The sequence below is a fragment of the Lolium perenne genome, chromosome 5 (genome assembly GCF_019359855.2).
Source record: "Lolium perenne isolate Kyuss_39 chromosome 5, Kyuss_2.0, whole genome shotgun sequence".
NCBI classification, from domain to species: Eukaryota; Viridiplantae; Streptophyta; class Magnoliopsida; order Poales; family Poaceae; genus Lolium; species Lolium perenne.
In genome coordinates this window covers 12,571,589-12,591,842 of record NC_067248.2, presented here as the reverse complement: position 1 = coordinate 12,591,842, position 20,254 = coordinate 12,571,589, and the positions used below count along the sequence as shown (strand labels likewise).

The following is a 20,254-nucleotide window of genomic DNA, read 5'->3' as shown; positions in this document are numbered from 1 at the left end:
GGAAGTTTCAGCTTGGACATTAATCCTCAAATCTCTTATGAGAATATTATCTGTTGTTGAATGCTTAAAGCATAAAAGAGGAGTCCATTATCTGTTTTCTATGTTGTCCCGGTATGGATGTCCTCAAGTTGAGATCTATCAAAATTGAGAAATCAAATGCGATCTATCTCCTTGGACCTTTGTACAGGTGGCATAGAGGTACCCCTTTGTGACACTTGGTTGAAACATATGTAATGCAATGATAATCCATGGAAGTCCGAGCTAATTAGGACAAGGTGCGGGCGCTATTAGTATTCGATGCATGAGGCTTGCAACTTATAGGAGGCTTTATGCATAACACATATGAATTATTACTACCGTTGAAAAAATTGTTTCCATGATTTCAAAATAAAAAGCTCTAGCACAAAAATAGTAATCCATGCTTCCCTCTGCGAAGGGCCTTTCTTTTACTTTATGTTGAGTCAATTTACCTACTTCTTTCTATCTTAGAAGCAAACACTTGTGTCAACTGTGTGCATTGATTCTTACATACTTGCTTATTTGCACTCATCATATTACTTTGTGTTGACAATTATCCATGAGATATACATGTTGAACGTTGAAAGCAACTGCTGAAACTTAAATCTTCCTTAGTGTTGCTTCAAAACCTTCTATTAAGAATCTATTGCTTTATGAGTTAACTCTTATGCAAGACTTATTGATGCTTGTCTTGAAAGTACTATTCATGAAAAGTCTTTGCTATATGATTCAGTTGTTTAGTCATTATCTATTTGTTAACAAACTATAGACCATTCCTTCGAATCACTTCATTCATCTCATATGCTTTACAATAGTATTGATCAAGATTATGAGAGTAGCATGTCACTTCAGAAATTATCCTTGTTATCGTTTACCTACTCGAGGGCGAGTAGGAACTAAGCTTGGGGATGCTTGATACGTCTCAAACGTATCTATAATTATTTCTTATGTTCCATGCTAGTTTTATGACAATACTCACATGTTTTATATACACTTTACATCATTTTGATGCATTTTCCGGTACTAACGTATTAACAAGATGCCGAAGCGCCAGTTCCTGTTTTCTGCTGTTTTTGGTTTCAGAAATCCTACACAGGAAATATTCTCGGAATTGGACGAAACAAAAGCCAACGGTCTTATTTTCCATGGAGCCTTCCAGAACACTGAAGAGGAGATGAAGAGGGGCCACGAGGCGGCCACACCATAGGGGGCGCGGCCCCACCCCTGGCCGCGCCGCCATATGGGGTGGGCCCCTCGGGCGCCCCCCGACTCTGCCCCTTCGCCTATTTATTCCTTCCGTGGCGAAAACCCTAGTACCGAGAGCCACGATACGAGAAAAGTTCCAGAGACACCGCCGCCGTCAAACCTACCTCGGGGGTTCTGAAGATCGCCTTCGGCACCCTGATACGTCTCCGACGTATCGATAATTTCTTATGTTCCATGCTTGTTTTATGACAATACCTACATGTTTTGTTCACACTTTATGATGATTTTATGCGTTTTCCGGAACTAACCTATTGACGAGATGCCGAAGTGCCAGTTCCTGTTTTCTGCTATTTTTGGTTTCAGAAATCCTAGTAAGAAAATATTCTCGGAATTGGATGAAATCAACGCCCAAGATCTTAAAATCCCACGAAGCTTCCAGAACACCCGAGAGCCGCCAGAGGGGGGCCACAGGCCCACCAGACAGTAGGCCGGCGCGGCCAGGGGGAGGGCCGCGCCCCCTAGTGTGTCACCGCCTCGTCGACCTTCCGACTCCGCCTCTTTGCCTATTTAAAGGTCTCTGACCTAAATCTTCGATACGGAAAAGCCACGGTACGAGAAACCTTCCAGAGCCGCCGCCATCGCGAAGCCAAGATCTGGGGGATAGGAGTCTCTGTTCCGGCACGCCGCCGGGACGGGGAAGTGCCCCCGGAAGGCTTCTCCATCGGCACCGCTGCCATCTCCACCGCCATCTTCATCAACGCTGCTGTCTCCCATGAGGAGGGAGTAGTTCTCCATCGAGGCTAAGGGCTGTACCGGTAGCTATGTGGTTAATCTCTCTCCTATGTACTTCAATACAATGATCTCATGAGCTCCCTTACATGATTGAGATTCGTATGAGTTTTGTATCACTATTCATCTATGTGCTACTCTAGTGATGTTATTAAAGTACTCTATTCCTCCTGCACGGTGTAATGGTGACAGTGTGTGCATCGTGTAGTACTTGGCGTAGGTTATGATTGTAATCTCTTGTAGATTATGAAGTTAATTATTGCTATGATAGTATTGATGTGATCTATGCCTCCTTCATAGTGTGATGGTGACAGTGTGCATGCTATGTTAGTACTTGGTGTAGTTGTGTTGATCTATCATGCACTCTAAGGTTATTTAAACATGAATATAGAATATTGTGGAGCTTGTTAACTCCGGCATTGAGGGTTCGTGTAATCCTACACAATTAGTGGTGTTCATCATCCAACAAGAGAGTGTAGAGTATAGCATTTATCTATTCTGTTATGTGATCAATGTTGAGAGTGTCCACTAGTGAAAGTATAATCCCTAGGCCTTGTTCCCAAATACTGCAATCACCGCTTGTTTACTGTTCTACTGCATCTGTACTGCCTGCAATATTACCACCATCAACCACACGCCAGCTGTAGCATCAAGCTATTTTCTGGTGCCATTACTACTGCTCATATATATTCATACCACCTGTATTTCACTATCTCTTCGCCGAACTAGTGCACCTATACATCTGACAAGTGTATTAGGTGTGTTGGGGACACAAGAGACTTCTTGCTTTGTGGTTGCAGGGTTGCTTGAGAGGGATATCTTTGACCTCTTCCTCCCTGAGTTCGATAAACCTTGGGTGATCCACTTAAGGGAAACTTGCTGCTGTTCTACAAACCTCTGCTCTTGGAGGCCTAACACTGTCTACAAGAATAGAAGCACCCGTAGACATCAAGCACTTTTCTGGCGCCGTTGCCGGGGAGGAAAGGTAAAAGGTACTCACACTCCGGATCTCGGCTACTAAGCTATTTTCCGGCACCGTTGTAAGTGCTCGAAGCTATTTCCTTTAGATCCTGCAATTGCATCTTTTTGTTTCTTGTTTTACACTAGTTTGGCATAATGGAAAGCAACATGGAGCTTTTTATTCTTTTTCCTGAGTTAAGACATGGATGGTTTGATGCGAAAATTAAAAAACCCATGGAACATATTAGTATGAATACTTTGAACACCATTGTTGCTAATGATATGGAAAATTCTAAGCTTGGGGAAGCTGGTTTTGATGAGCATGATATTTTTAGTCCCCCAAGCATTGAGGAGAAAATTTACTTTGATGATACTTTGCCTCCTATTTATGATGATTATAATGATAGTAGTCTTTTGGTGCCGCCTATTATGGAGGATAAATTTGATTATGATTACAATATGCCTCCCATATTTGATGATGAGAATAATGATGATAGCTACTTTGTTGAATTTGCTCCCACTATTACTAATAAAATTGATTATGCTTATGTGGAGAGTAATAGTTTTATGCATGAGACTCATGATAAGAATGCTTTATGTGATAGTTATATTGTTGAGTTTGCTCATGATGCTACTGGATATTATTATGAGAGAGGAAAATATGGTTGTAGAAATTTTCATGTTACTAAAACACCTCTCTTTTTGCTGAAAATCTTGAAGCTGCACTTGTTTTATCTTTCTATGCTTGTTGCATTAAGCTTCATGAACTTGTTTATTTACAAGATTCCTTTTCATAGGAAGCATGTTAGACTTAAATGTGTTTTGAATTTGCTTCTCGATGCTCTCTTTTGCTTCAACTACTATTTCTTGTGAGTGCATCATTAAAATTGCTGAGCCCATCTTAATGGCTATAAAGAAAGAACTTCTTGGGAGATAACCCATGCGTTTATTTTGCTACAGTAATTTTGTTTTATATTTGTGTCTTGGAAGTTGTTACTACTGTAGCAACCTCTCCTTATCTTTATTTTATTGCATTGTTGTGCCAAGTAAAGTCTTTGATAGTAAGGTTCATACTAGATTTGGATTACTGCGCAGAAACAGATTTCTTGCTGTCACGAATCTGGGCCTAATTCTCTGTAGGTAACTCAGATAATTATGCCAATGTACGTGAGTGGTCCTCAGATATGTACGCAACTTTCATTCAATTTGAGCATTTTCATTTGAGCAAGTATGGTGCCTCAATAAAATTCGTCTTTACGGACTGTTATGTTTTGACAGATTCTGCCTTTTATTTCGCATTGCCTCTTTTGCTATGTTGAATGGATTTCTTTGTTCCATTAACTTTCAGAAGCTTTGTGCAATGTCCAGAAGTGTTAAGAATGATTGTGTCACCTCTGAACATGTGAATTTTTATTATGCACTAACCCTCTAATGAGTTTGTTTTGAGTTTGGTGTGGAGGAAGTTTTCAAGGGTCAAGAGAGGAGGATGATACAATATGATCAAGAAGAGTGAAAGCTCTAAGCTTGGGGATGCCCCGGTGGTTCACCCCTGCATATTTAAAGAAGACTCAAGCATCTAAGCTTGGGGATGCCCAAGGCATCCCCTTCTTCATCGACAAATTATCAGGTTCCTTCTCTTGAAACTATATTTTTATTCGGTCACATCTTATGTACTTTACTTGGAGCGTCTGTTTGTTTTTATTTTTGTCTTTGTTTGAATAAATGCTTGTGTGGGAGAGAGACACGCTCCGCTGGTTCATAGGAACACATGTGTTCTTAGCTTTTAATGTTCATGGCGAAGATTGAAACTGCTTCGTTCATTGTTATTTGGTCGGTTCAGGAAATGCTACATGTGGTAGTGGTATAATGAAACACTTGCATAATCTTGTAGATCATTGAGCTTTGATAACTTGATTCTTTGCAAATGTTTTGAGGTATTTAGATGGTAAAGCTTGCTGGATGAATAAGTTAAAATTAGTAGTGGATTGTTGTCTTTAAAGCTTGTGCCGTACTACAAACTCTATTTAAATAGTTGAAGGTGTAGTTGGACTTGATAGCTTTCCATGTCTGAGAGTTCATCGTAATAACTAAGTTGTGCTGAAGGTCGAGGGAGCTAGCGGGGTACTTGTGCCACCGTGAATGGCCCTCCTTGGAGTAAATTTTAATCATGCTCTTAATGATGAACCTGTTAGTTGTTTGCAATAAGCTCGTGAGTTCTTTTTGACTAATGTTAAGCTACGGTTTTTGGCACTTCCACCATCCAAATTTGCTAGCCTCTTCGGTACTGTGCATTGCCTTTTGCTCACATTGAGGATTGTGCATACTTCGCCGGTACATCCAAACCCGTGGGAGGACTTTCTCTTGTCCTCCTACACATAAGCCCATACATCTCCTCAAAACAGCCACCATACCTACCTACCACAGCATTTCCATAGCTGTTCCGAGATATATTGCCATGCAACATCCATTTTACATTACATGTCTTGTTGTCATTTATTATTTATATATTGCTTTTCATGATCATATATAGCTGATGTGTGGTTTACCCATGTTACGCTAGATCATTGCACATCCTGCTACACTGGCAGAGGCATACCGTTTCATACATCATGTTTTATTCATTATGAGTTATTTGTACCAAAAAGTGTGTTGTCATATTAGGATGTTGCCCCTAAAAGTGAAAAGAGCCATGGAGGCCATCAAAAAGGGAAAAAGAAAAGAAAGAAAAAAAATAGAAAAGAAAAAGAAAAGAAAGAAAAAATATAGAAAAGAAAAAGAAAGAAAAAAAAGAGAATAAAGAAAAAGGGGGCAGCATTACTATCTTTTATCCACACTTGTGCTCATGTTTTAGCACCTGCAGTATTCATAGTCATCATTTGTGCTCATGTTTAGCACCTATATTCCATATGAGAGAGTTTTCATGTTTTACTAGTATAACTATGTGGGGAATTTACACTATAGAACTTGGGTTGTATATTCCAATGATGAGCCTCCTCAAAAGTGCTCTAGGTCTTCGTGAGCAACCAAGTTGGATGCACCCCACTAGTTCCATTGTAGAGATTTCATACACATATAGCTCTATGTGCATCCGTTGCATGGCAATCACTACTCCTTGCATAGCTTCGATCATAAGGCTTCCTCTTGTCTAATGGTCACTTATAGCTTTGCAAGCCTTTCTTCCATTTGGCCTTCCAAACCCCCATTAACGTTCTTTATGCCATAACATCCTGGTGCTAATACCAAATGCTTGCGCTCACCGGTTGAGTAGACTTCGAAACAGTTGATTCATGACGTTCATGTTTATGTTTACTTGACTGAATCCTTCTTATGTTGTGAAAATTTACTTGATGCTTGGAATGAAGGATAGAACTTCTACGCTGAATACTTAACACATCTTTAATAAACTTTGTACGGTTTCATGTCTTTTAAGCAATAGTTCATGAAAACTTCTAGCTTGTTTAACTCTTGCATTATCATTTCTTATATCAATATAGACATTTGCTTTGAGTGATTTAATCTCAGTTCATATGCTTTACATTATTATTGGATCAAGATTATGTTGGTAGCATGTCACTTCAGAAATTATCTTTGTTATCGTTTACCTACTCAGGACGAGTAGGAACTAAGCTTGGGGATGCTGATACGTCTCCGACGTATCGATAATTTCTTATGTTCCATGCTTGTTTTATGACAATACCTACATGTTTTGTTCACACTTTATGATGATTTTATGCATTTTCCGGAACTAACCTATTGACGAAATGCCGAAGTGCCAGTTCCTGTTTTCTGCTGTTTTTGGTTTCAGAAATCCTAGTAAGGAAATATTCTCGGAATTGGACGAAATCAACGCCCAAGATCTTAAAATCCCACGAAGCTTCCAGAACACCCGAGAGCCGCCAGAGGGGGGGGGGCCACAGGCCCGCCAGACAGTAGGCCGGGTGGGTCGTGCCCCCTAGTGTGTCACCGCCTCGTCGACCTTCCGACTCCGCCTCTCCGCCTATTTAAAGGTCCCTGACCTAAATCTTCGATACGGAAAAGCCACGGTACGAGAAACCTTCCAGAGCCGCCGCCATCGCGAAGCCAAGATCTGGGGGACATGAGTCTCTGTTCCGGCACGCCGCCGGGACGGGGAAGTGCCCCCGGAAGGCTTCTCCATCGGCACCGCTGCCATCTCCACCGTCATCTTCATCAACGCTGCTGTCTCCCATGAGGAGGGAGTAGTTCTCCATCGAGGCTAAGGGCTGTACCGGTAGCTATGTGGTTAATCTCTCTCCTATGTACTTCAATATAATGATCTCATGAGCTGCCTTACATTATTGAGATTCATATGAGTTTTGTATCACTATTCATCTATGTGCTACTCTAGTGATGTTATTAAAGTACTCTATTCCTCCTGCACGGTGTAATGGTGACAATGTGTGCATCGTGTAGTACTTGGCGTAGGTTATGATTGTAATCTCTTGTAGATTATGAAGTTAATTATTCCTATGATAGTATTGATGTGATCTCTGCCTCCTTCATAGTGTGATGGTGACAGTGTGCATGCTATGTTAGTACTTGGTGTAGTTGTGTTGATCTATCATGCACTCTAAGGTTATTTAAACATGAATATCGAATATTGTGGAGCTTGTTAACTCCGGCATTGAGGGTTCGTGTAATCCTACACAATTAGTGGTGTTCATCATCCAACAAGAGAGTGTAGAGTATAGCATTTATCTATTCTGTTATGTGATCAATGTTGAGAGTGTCCACTAGTGAAAGTATAATCCCTATGCCTTGCTCCCAAATACTGCAATCACCGCTTGTTTACTGTTCTACTGCATCTGTACTGCCTGCAATATTACCACCATCAACCACACGCCAGTTGTAGCATCAAGCTATTTTCTGGTGCCGTTACTACAGCTCATATATATTCATAACACCTGTATTTCACTATCTCTTCGCCGAACTAGTGCATCTATACATCTGACAAGTGTATTAGGTGTGTTGGGGACACAAGAGACTTCTTGCTTTGTGGTTGCAGGGTTGCTTGAGAGGGATATCTTTGACATCTTCCTTCCTGAGTTCGATAAACCTTGGGTGATCCACTTAAGGGAAACTTGCTGCTGTTCTACAAACCTCTGTGACGGAGATATTACCCCCGGTATGGTAAAGTCCTCGAGTTTACAAGCACGCCACATTTCGCGGATCAAGAAAAGACATCACAGCGCAAAAGATATGAAGAAAACAAGATAAAAGAGGATTGCGTGTTGGGCCGACTGCCCCAGGCGGCCCGTCCGGCTTCCGGCTGGCGCCCAGGCCTCGCCACACGTTGGGCCGACTGGGCCACGCCAGCTCCTGCGCCAGCTTCGCCGGACCCGGGTCGCCGTCCTCTTCTGGGCCGCGGCCGGCTTCGCCCGCCCGGGCCGCCTTCCTCTTCTCGGGCCGCGGCCGATAAGCTGCCCCCGCTCGCTCCGTCCGGCTGCCGCGCCTGGACCGATCGTCGAGCGCCAATCGCTAGCTTCTACGGCTCCGTACGTGCATGGCCAGCTGCCCCATGCATGCGGGTGCATGGCCGGCTCCTGCCATCCTACGTACCAGCTGCCAGCCTTCAATCCTTCTACACGCACGAGCCAGCTTCTCCCAGTGCGTGGCCGGCTGACCGAGCACCATGGCCACGCATGAGCCAGCTTCAATCATCCAGGGAACGACCAAGATCAAGTACCAAGCCACGCACAAGCCAGCTCCATGTGCTGCATCCACGTGAAGACCAAGGCCAAGGATGGGATCGATGACAAACGCCAGGCATTGGATCCTTCGCCTCGGACATCGATCGTACAAGAAGACAGGGCAACGTGCTACGTACATGCTATCGATAGGCTCATGTAGAGCAATAGTGCTCCTGACTGTACACTGTAGCCTACAGTTGATGGGACCCAGTAATCATGTCATCAGCAGTGTATGCGGGCCACCCCTTGTCCCCTGGGTGCCAGGCCTATATAAGGCACACCAGGGGGAGCCTTTCAGGCTCATGGCCAAGAGGGCCAGCGCTGCCATCTCTCTCTCAGCTCACGTACGAGCAGCCGGCCAGGCTCCCTCTTAGCTCACAGTAGCTTCTTCCTCATCAGGACAAACAGCTCAAGGAGCAACTCTGTATCACACATATACTGTCATATACATCAGACATGCATGAGTAGGGGTTTTACCTCCACCGTGAGGGCCCTGAACCTGGGTACATCACCGTGTGCTGTGTACCAATCCCGCATCCGGATACCGTCGACGCCCATACAGGAACCACCTCACTTTAGCTACCCCGTAGCATATGCCGTGACGATACCACGACATTTGGCGCCCACCGTGGGGCTTGCAGTGGCTCCGGCCGGAGTTCGTCTGGACGGGACCCTTCCTCAACATCGTCACCGCCGCGGCCTTCATCGCCGCCGGCTTCGCCGCCCTCTTTGGGCTCGGCTTCACAGTTATACCACTCGCCTTCATCCCTCACCTTCATCGCCGCCGACTTCGCCGCCCTCTTTCACCTCGGCTTCACAGTTATACCACTCGCCTTCATCCCTCGCCTTCATCGCCCTTCACCGCTCCATCTTCACCTGCGCCGCGGTCCTCGCCGCCGTGAGCTCCTTCACCGCCGGCCGCGTCCTCTTCATCTTCTCCAGCACCGAAGGCTTGGCCCCGGGGAACCGCCGCATGCCCGGCTGGCTGCAGCCGCAACCGCCGCGTCATCTTCTTCACCAGCACCTCAAGACTGGGTCCCCAACAGCGCCGGGGCTTGGCCTCGCCCGCATGCGGTAGCAGCAGAAGCTGCGCAGCGCGCTGCAAGCCAGGTAGCCGCAAGCGGCCACGAGCAGCAGCGGCGGCCCCGTACGCGCACCTCCACCACCCTCGTCTCTGCGCGCATGCAGCAGCAGCAGCTCCACCAAGTCTCGCGCGCGGCGCCTGCGAGAAAAGCAGCACCGCACCAGCCTGCAACGTGCATTTGCGAGCAGCAGCAGCTAACAGCGCCTTCGTCCGCCTGCGCATGCGACCGCATCAGCGCCCAGGCGCTGGTCATCCGTGCGAGCAGCAACGGCGAGCACAACACGCACCGGCAATAGTGCCCCTGCTTCGCCGTCCCGCGCCGCGTACCCCGTCGACCGCGCGTGCAGCAAGCGCGTCGAGCAGCGGCGCATCGGCTAGCGACGCCGCGACGCTCCTGGGCGGCCAGGACCTCCACCGTCCACCTCGCCGGTTTCGCCCACGTCATCTTCCTCGTCGGCGCGCCCGGCGCGTCCGCAAACCGAGCGGCAGCATCTGCGCATGCGCGCGCGCCAGCAGCCATGCGCGCGGCAGCAACTACCAAGTACTATTCAAGCTCGTAAGCAGCAAAGCAACAGCGGCGCGCATGCGCGCATACGCGTTTAACAGCAGCGCCATGGGCAATAAGCATGCAGGCGCATCAGCTCATACAGCACCAACAGGCTACCAAACAGCAAAATTGCTAGCGGCCAAGTGCATGCGCGCGTTGGCAAATCGGATGCACCAACAGCTAGCTACGGGAGCAAGCTCCGGCCGCGTCCGCGCTGGTGCGCACCTGCCGGCTTCGCCTCCGACCGCGTTAAGCTCCGGCTGCTCGTACCTGCAACCGCGGCGCTGTCCGGCTTGCCTACTCCATCGCCTCCGGGTTCAACCTGCACGGTACGTGCGACCTGCAGCACGACCGCCCGTGCCTCGCAGCTCCGGTTACCTATGCCTGGTCCGGCTCCGGCTCGCCATTTCCTCCGGCTGCTACGCACCCGCGCCCGTCCGGCTTCGCTGCAGCCATGTCCGGCTTCGCCCGCGCCCAGCGCGCGCCCTCCAGCTTGCGTCCCGCCACGGAAAACACCGGTTGCTGCACGCAGCGCCCGGCCGGCTTCGCCGAGCCCAGCGCGCCCTCGTGTTGCGTCCCGCCATGGCCACCTCCGGCTGCCATAGCCTCCGCCGGCTCCACGTCGACACCGTCCGGCTCCGTCTGCGGCGCGCCTGGTCCGCCCACAGCTGCGACCACCGCGTCCTGCATGCCCTGCCGGCTCGCGTCATGGCCGGCTCGCCCCCTGCGTAACATCGTCCGGCTGAGCCCTGTGCACGCTGTGGCCGGCTCCCCCGACCACGTACGTGCCACACCTCAGGCTGCTGCGCCCGTGCACATCGCCGCCGGCTACCGCCCTGCCGGCTCCGCAACGCGCCCTCACCGGCCGTCTCGTGCGCATCGCCCGCCGGCTGCTGCTCCTGCGGTCTCGCCTCCAGCTTCCGCCGCGCACCAGCTGCAACCATGCGCCCGGCTGCCGGCCACGCGCACGTCCGCGTCAACCTGCCTCAGCAGCTCCGGCTGTGCCCCGCCACGGCCATCTCCGCCTTCCAGCTGCGCCACGGCCTCCTGCGGCTTACGCCCGCCACGGCCTCCTCCGGCTCCACGCGCCTCGGCACCAACGCCCGCCACTCCGGCTGCGCCCTGCGCGCCCTCGGCCGGCTGCGCCGCCATGTCCAGGCCAGCTGTAGGCTCGCACCGCGCCATCGTCCACGTCTTCTACCGATTGTGGAAAGAGAAAAATAAAGGGAAAGGGGACCCGGCTGGAGAAATGGCCGGGTGGAAGAAAAAACGAGATAGAAAAAGAAGAAAAGCCCAAGTCGGCTGATATACATGCCGGTTGAATGGGAAAGAAAAAAGAAAAAGAGAATAAGTGGCCGGCTGAAAAGAAGTTGCTTGCCGGCTGAAAAAAAAATGATCCGGCTGAAAATAGTTTGCCGGCTAAAAAAAAAATATAAGAATATCTGTCCGGCTAAAACATGCCACCGAATGAAACCGCTCGATGTTTGATCGATCGAGCCGGCTGCGCCAGTGCCGGCTGGGCGGGTTGTCCTTAACCCGGCTGGGGCTGGGTTCATTTGGTTGGTCGCTCGACTCCGCTCGTACCGGTTCCGCCTGTCCAGGCCGGCTGGGAATGGGATGAGTGGAGCCTGCACCGACTGAACCAGCCCGAGCGCGATTGGTCGCCCGACCGGCTGAATCTGGCCAGCCGGAATCTGCATCGACTCGTACATCCGCAGCGTGTTTGGTAGCTTGGCCGGCTAGAGTCAAGCCGGCTGAGGCCATCAGCCATCGACACTTCCCCGCGCGCGCAAATCAGCCACCCCGAGAGACACTCGGGGGCTGTCCCCTCTTACACCGGCTGCGCCTCCGTATCTCTTCCGGCTGCGCCTTCACCGCCACCGGCCGCGCCTTCGCCCTCTTCCGGCTGCGCTTGCACCGACTCGCCTTCCGGCGGCACCCCTCAGCGCCACCCGCAGCGCGTTTGATGGCTTGGCCGGCCGGAGCCAAGTCGGCTGAGGCCACCAGCCACTCCCTCGCCTCTACAGCTTCCACAACTCGTCATCACTATCGAGATCAACCCTACATCGAAAAACAAAATGTATGTATCGTTGAGTAACTCTCCGCACCGCTGCTCAGCCGGGTAACCCGAGTTACACTCGGGGGCTACCCCCTCTTCCGCCGCACTTCGCTGCTTAACCCCGGACCGACTCAACTCGTCCCGGGGGCTCGCCGGCTGGTCCACGATGCTCTATCCCACAGACGGCTTAGTAGTGTGTACGGTACCAAAGGCCCACTCTTCGACTCAGCTGTTGTCTGCAACCCAGCTTCATGGCTAGCAAGAGCAAAAGCTGGAGGTCGCCTCACATGAACAACGTCCAAAGAGAGATCACCTTGGGCATCCCGGCCTTCGCTGATGTAGCTCGAATGAGTCCGCCCCTCAAAGTCTAAGTACTGTGCGCTCCACTTTGCAGCCCACTCTTGACCTAGCTACAGACCGCAATCCGACTGTATGGCTGGCAAGAGAAAAAGCCAAAGAGCGGGGGGGACATGAAAATGACCTGTGGGGCTCGGACGAAACCGAGCCAACATCCCTCTACATAAAGCTAGCACTGCTAAGGCTACATATATTATATGTCTTTACTGACTAACTTTGTCTCTCATATGACTATCTCCGACGGACTCCATCGAGCTGGCGGACCCCAGGGTCCACCTTCCGGGTGCTCTTCAGCATGAGCCGGCGGACACCGTGTCCACCATGCCAACGGCCTAGAGCCTTCGAGCTGGCGGTCCTCAGCGACCACTTCCGGGTGCTCTTCAGCACGAGCCGGCGGACACCGCGTCCACCTTGCCAGCGGCCCAGAGCCTTCGAGCTGGCAGTCCTCAGCGACCACTTCCGGGTGCTCTTCAGCACGAGCCGGCGGACACCGCGTCCACCTTGCCCGCGGCCCAGAGCCTTCGAGCTGGCGGTCCTCAGCGACCACTTCCGGGTGCTCTTCAGCACGAGCCGGCGGACACCGCGTCCACCTTGCCAGCGGCCCAGAGCCTTCGAGCTGGCGGTCCTCAGCGACCACTTCCGGGTGCTCTTCAGCACGAGCCGGCGGACACCACGTCCACCTTGCCAGCGGCCCAGAGCCTTCGAGCTGGCGGTCCTCAGCGACCACTTCCGGGTGCTCTTCAGCATGAGCCGGCGGACACCGCGTCCACCTTGCCAGCGGCCTAGAGTGTGACGCCCCAAAACCGGTACCATGAGGATCCCAGCGAACCCGCCGAAATCCGCACGGTATCGATTCTAGGAGACGCACCACCAAGCGCCTCGTACACGCCGAAGCATGCACGCGATGCGGGTGGAATCAATCACGAGCGGTAACATTACAACAGGATTACAATAGAGCCCACAAGAGACATATATATTACAACAACGACTTCATCGAGTCAAGATATACAAATAGATACATACAAAGATCCAAATCATACAGAAGATCAAATACATCCGAGTACGGACAAGATACAAATTTGGACTAAGAGTCCTGAAGATAACCAGTGGCGTCCATAACCCGGCCCAGGCCAAGCCGGAAGGGTAACCTTGCTAGCGTCGTCTTCATCGAACATATCTTCATACCTGCCCGGTTATATCCCGTAGAAGCAGCAATAAGTACGGGTTCGTACTTAACAAGACTTCAAGACGTATAAGCATTCGTCAACCAGTCGTCCTTTGTACTTGAGGCACGCAGGGGACTTAGAGGACGCAAGAGGAACGTCATAGGCAATATGGTAGGGTTAAGCGGCAGCGCGCAAGCACTAAAAACCTATAGAGACACTCTGCAACATTCGTCTAAACAGAGAAGGTGAGAGAGCGCACAACTAACAGTTCTATACTCTACAAACATAACACAGCCGATGTGTTCCCCCTTCGCCAAGAAGTACTTATAAAGGCACTCACACGGTTGACAAGTTTTAACCATTTATTATTAGAGTTGTGCTAGCTTACTACACAAGTTATTATGATTGAAACAGCAGGTGTAAGTTGTCTATGGTCGAGTCATACAACTCCAAGTCGTCCATAACCGCGGACACGGCTTATCGATAAGATGTACACCCTGCAGGGGTTGCCCAAATGTACCCACACGCACGATCAACCCACTTGCGACAGGTGGATATCACGACTCGCACTCTCCTTCACGACAACAATGTCCAGGAAGCCACCTAACTAAGTTAAACCCGTGTCGAAGTCCGGCCGTATCTCCGAAGCGGACCTAGCTGTTTGCGACAGCGTACTAGGTGGTTTAAACACACACTGGGGCGATAAACCACTTCGCAGCGGCTCCGCGACCTATACGTGCATACCAGAAACAAGGGATACAAGGCACCCAGGGGCTTCCCAAAATAAATAAGTAACAGGCTGGCATGCACGCAACAACAAATGGTAAAACATTGCAAACTAGTTGTGGCCACTGGACAAAGCTGTAGATTCCGGCAGTGGTCGAGGGGAGACCCAGAAACATACCCACGTGTGGTTAGAGCGCTCGATCTCGAACAGATAACAAGAACTCGGGGTCCTAGATTTCATGGAAACACAAGTGAGCCGTCATAAAACGAGCAACTGACCCACCGATGTCTCCGCTAACAACTATTAACAAGTAACCATGATACTTCCAACAGATATAACCATAAACCATGTGTCATGATTCCCAACAGACAACCGATAAGATAGCGATAACGGTAACGAGATATAACAGCACTAGCATGCACTACGACTCGCAAGGCAGACCCGATACCAAACAATAGCCATAGGTGGTTGGTGGAGGCAATATGGGCTGCTTGAGGTAACAAGTGGAAGGGACACGTGACAAGAACGCAACTTAAGGATAGCATGAGGGAGAAGGCAAAATAAAATAGGTGAGCGACTTCTGCAGGGGCAGGAGTATAGGGGAAATGCTTGCCTGTTAGAGCTTGCCGAGGGACATCCGGAGAACTTGGCGTATCTCACCGCACCACTTCGTGATCCTATCCGGGAAGAATCAAAGCGCTACAACAAGCAACAGATGCACATCTTACTACTACGGCAAAAGAATCTGCATGATCATGATATGATATGCATGGCATGGCAAACATGATCCGGCGATGCAACTTATCCAAATTAATCGGAGTCGAAACCCCGGACACATAAATTAGGTTGGAGTTGCATTTTCTATCGTCAAATTTAAGGGTGGATTAGCATAGCAAACATGGCAGGGGTGAGCTACATCAAAGTTAAATGGAACCGGGACAACATTTATACAATATCCCACATATTCCATATGTTACATATTAGGTGATAATGCGAACTAGCACGAAATTATATGATGCATGATGCAACAGCAAGCATGGATGGCATATTCATGATCCTCGTATTTTTCTGATCAACTTTCATATATAACACTTTTTATTTTGAATTACCATTTAAAAGTTATTAGCAGAATAGTTTTTAGTGTTTAAATATAGAAAACAGATTTATTTTAAATAGAAAAAGGACCAGAAAACAAATACTAGGTCAGGGGAGGACCCCGGGTTTATTTTGAAAAGCTGCAGGGGGTTTTGATGAAAACTGTTAGGGGCAGGGGCTGCGGGTTGATGGAAAAAGAAGTGCAGGGGCCTATCTGAAAACGGATAGATCTGGATCTGGAGGGGGGTTTTCTCACCGTGGCGGGGTCTAGCCCGAGCGGCTGACGGGTGGGGGCCAGGGCAGACGACGTGGCGCTGAGCTGGCAAAGCTTGTGCTGCTGCACGGAGGGTGTTCGGCGCTGTGCGTGCCGCGCGCGTTCCAGACGCGGTGGTCACCGGCGGCAGACGTCGCGCGCGCGGCCGATGTAGAGGGTCCCTGGATGCGTGCGGGGTACCGTTCGACGCGTCTCGTCGAGCTCGACCAGAAGGTGGCGGCGCCGCTTGCAGGGGGTCGCCGGAACTCTGCCGGCGGCGAGGATCTGCGGGGATAGCGGCCGGCAACTTTGTGAGAAGAAGAAACAGGAAGAGAGGGAGGAGGAGAAGGGGTCCAGGGGGTGCGCAGAAACGCCCTGGTGCTCAACCTGTGCTCAGAATGGAGAGATGGTGACGGAGGTTGCCAGAATCGCCGCCGGAAGAAGGAGGCCGTGGTGGGGGAACGGCGAGTTTGAGGGCGACTGGGAGCGTCCGGCCACAATTCCTTGCAGGAGGTGAACGAGGAGAGGGAGGCGAAGCTCGTGGTGGCCTTGGTTTGGCGCGGGGCGGCCGGAATCGGCGGAGTGCCGGCGAGGAGCTCACGGTGGCCGGGGATGGGGTTTCTCCTCCTGGTTTCTTTCGTGGAGTGGAAGAAAAGAAACAGAGAGGCGTGGAGAGGGAGGCGTGGTCCAGCGCGAGGAGATAAGGAGGGGCAGGTGAGAGCCAGGCTGGTGGAGGTGGTGCGCTGTGACGTCGACCGCGTGAAGCTCACGCTCGCTGCGTGTGTGCTTGGGGAAAAAGACGAAGAGAGGAGCGTCTCCGCTTGCGAACGGGTACGGTGGCCTTGGGCCGAGGTGAGCTGCCAGGATGGCTGGGCCAAGTGGCCAGAAGGAGAAGGGAGGTGGGCCGAGCGGTGGATGGTTCAGGAGAAGAGGGGGGAGATAGAGATAAGACAAATACAAAACTTTGCCAACATTTTATTTTTGCAAATAAAATAGTTTTGCTTTAGGGTTTTTCTTAAATGAAAAGACAAGGGGAGGTTTTATTAAAACCATATGAGAGAAAAATAAAGAGTTAGGGTTTAATAAAATAATTTTATTTTGTTAAAACATGGATGTGATGCATGCATGATGCCATGATGATGCACAAAATAAAAACACAAACAAATCTAATAGGGGGTGCTACCCTGGGCCGTTACAATCGACACCACTAACAAGGAACCTCGCCCCGAGGTTCCACGTCAAGCCAAGGGGGGAGTTGATTAAACTATCGAGACTTCTTGTACCATGTTGACAATCACCCGACCTCAAGGTGGAACCTTCTTCTGGCGAAGTGTTAATCTTCTCGACACCACTAACAAGAATTCTTGCTCCATGCTGGTCGGTCGACACCACTAACAAGAAGTCGTTGTTCCGATGTCGATGATGCGCTTTCATCGGGACCTCCGAAGATCGGACCTATTAGGTGAAGGCATAGATCGTCCAACCCACGTCGTAACCTAAGACTCAGAAGCTCAGATAAGAGAGAAGAATCAAAACTCGCAAAGATAAGAGAGAAAGAATTTAGGTAAGGAAAAAATCAGAGCTAATCAGAACTATCCAACGAATTTTAGAAAATAGTTTTGACACTAGACACAACAACGTCCGTTGGCAAGGTTATCCTACAGGCTGGACTAGTGGGGTATCGATAACCTGATGCTCTGATACCAACTTGTGACGCCCCAAAACCGGTACCATGAGGATCCCAGCGAACCCGCCGAAATCCGCACGGTATCGATTCTAGGAGACGCACCACCAAGCGCCTCGTACACGCCGAAGCATGCACGCGATGCGGGTGGAATCAATCACGAGCGGTAACATTACAACAGGATTACAATAGAGCCCACAAGAGACATATATATTACAACAACGACTTCATCGAGTCAAGATATACAAATAGATACATACAAAGATCCAAATCATACAGAAGATCAAATACATCCGAGTACGGACAAGATACAAATTTGGACTAAGAGTCCTGAAGATAACCAGTGGCGTCCATAACCCGGCCCAGGCCAAGCCGGAAGGGTAACCTTGCTAGCGTCGTCTTCATCGAACATATCTTCATACCTGCCCGGTTATATCCCGTAGAAGCAGCAATAAGTACGGGTTCGTACTTAACAAGACTTCAAGACGTATAAGCATTCGTCAACCAGTCGTCCTTTGTACTTGAGGCACGCAGGGGACTTAGAGGACGCAAGAGGAACGTCATAGGCAATATGGTAGGGTTAAGCGGCAGCGCGCAAGCACTAAAAACCTATAGAGACACTCTGCAACATTCGTCTAAACAGAGAAGGTGAGAGAGCGCACAACTAACAGTTCTATACTCTACAAACATAACACAGCCGATGTGTTCCCCCTTCGCCAAGAAGTACTTATAAAGGCACTCACACGGTTGACAAGTTTTAACCATTTATTATTAGAGTTGTGCTAGCTTACTACACAAGTTATTATGATTGAAACAGCAGGTGTAAGTTGTCTATGGTCGAGTCATACAACTCCAAGTCGTCCATAACCGCGGACACGGCTTATCGATAAGATGTACACCCTGCAGGGGTTGCCCAAATGTACCCACACGCACGATCAACCCACTTGCGACAGGTGGATATCACGACTCGCACTCTCCTTCACGACAACAATGTCCAGGAAGCCACCTAACTAAGTTAAACCCGTGTCGAAGTCCGGCCGTATCTCCGAAGCGGACCTAGCTGTTTGCGACAGCGTACTAGGTGGTTTAAACACACACTGGGGCGATAAACCACTTCGCAGCGGCTCCGCGACCTATACGTGCATACCAGAAACAAGGGATACAAGGCACCCAGGGGCTTCCCAAAATAAATAAGTAACAGGCTGGCATGCACGCAACAACAAATGGTAAAACATTGCAAACTAGTTGTGGCCACTGGACAAAGCTGTAGATTCCGGCAGTGGTCGAGGGGAGACCCAGAAACATACCCACGTGTGGTTAGAGCGCTCAGTCTCGGAACAGATAACAAGAACTCGGGGTCCTAGATTTCATGGAAACACAAGTGAGCCGTCATAAAACGAGCAACTGACCCACCGATGTCTCCGCTAACAACTATTAACAAGTAACCATGATACTTCCAACAGATATAACCATAAACCATGTGTCATGATTCCCAACAGACAACCGATAAGATAGCGATAACGGTAACGAGATATAACAGCACTAGCATGCACTACGACTCGCAAGGCAGACCCGATACCAAACAATAGCCATAGGTGGTTGGTGGAGGCAATATGGGCTGCTTGAGGTAACAAGTGGAAGGGACACGTGACAAGAACGCAACTTAAGGATAGCATGAGGGAGAAGGCAAAATAAAATAGGTGAGCGACTTCTGCAGGGGCAGGAGTATAGGGGAAATGCTTGCCTGTTAGAGCTTGCCGAGGGACATCCGGAGAACTTGGCGTATCTCACCGCACCACTTCGTGATCCTATCCGGGAAGAATCAAAGCGCTACAACAAGCAACAGATGCACATCTTACTACTACGGCAAAAGAATCTGCATGATCATGATATGATATGCATGGCATGGCAAACATGATCCGGCGATGCAACTTATCCAAATTAATCGGAGTCGAAACCCCGGACACATAAATTAGGTTGGAGTTGCATTTTCTATCGTCAAATTTAAGGGTGGATTAGCATAGCAAACATGGCAGGGGTGAGCTACATCAAAGTTAAATGGAACCGGGACAACATTTATACAATATCCCACATATTCCATATGTTACATATTAGGTGATAATGCGAACTAGCACGAAATTATATGATGCATGATGCAACAGCAAGCATGGATGGCATATTCATGATCCTCGTATTTTTCTGATCAACTTTCATATATAACACTTTTTATTTTGAATTACCATTTAAAAGTTATTAGCAGAATAGTTTTTAGTGTTTAAATATAGAAAACAGATTTATTTTAAATAGAAAAAGGACCAGAAAACAAATACTAGGTCAGGGGAGGACCCCGGGTTTATTTTGAAAAGCTGCAGGGGGTTTTGATGAAAACTGTTAGGGGCAGGGGCTGCGGGTTGATGGAAAAAGAAGTGCAGGGGCCTATCTGAAAAACGGATAGATCTGGATCTGGAGGGGGGTTTTCTCACCGTGGCGGGGTCTAGCCCGAGCGGCTGACGGGTGGGGGCCAGGGCAGACGACGTGGCGCTGAGCTGGCAAAGCTTGTGCTGCTGCACGGAGGGTGTTCGGCGCTGTGCGTGCCGCGCG

General features: G+C 49.4%; 2 long non-coding RNA genes across 2 annotated transcripts; both read right to left on the bottom strand.

Moving 5' to 3' along the window:
- Positions 1–13,700: 13,700 nt before the first annotated feature.
- Positions 13,701–15,674, bottom strand: LOC139830962 (uncharacterized). Its single transcript, XR_011744561.1, has 2 exons — positions 15,235–15,674; positions 13,701–13,913 (listed from the first exon to the last, which is right to left on the bottom strand). It is a non-coding gene; the product is annotated as an uncharacterized lncRNA (long non-coding RNA).
- Positions 15,675–17,862: 2,188 nt separating this feature from the next.
- On the bottom strand, positions 17,863–19,837 carry LOC139830961 (uncharacterized). The gene is made up of 2 exons (XR_011744560.1): positions 19,398–19,837; positions 17,863–18,075 (listed from the first exon to the last, which is right to left on the bottom strand). It is a non-coding gene; the product is annotated as an uncharacterized lncRNA (long non-coding RNA).
- Positions 19,838–20,254: the final 417 nt, after the last annotated feature.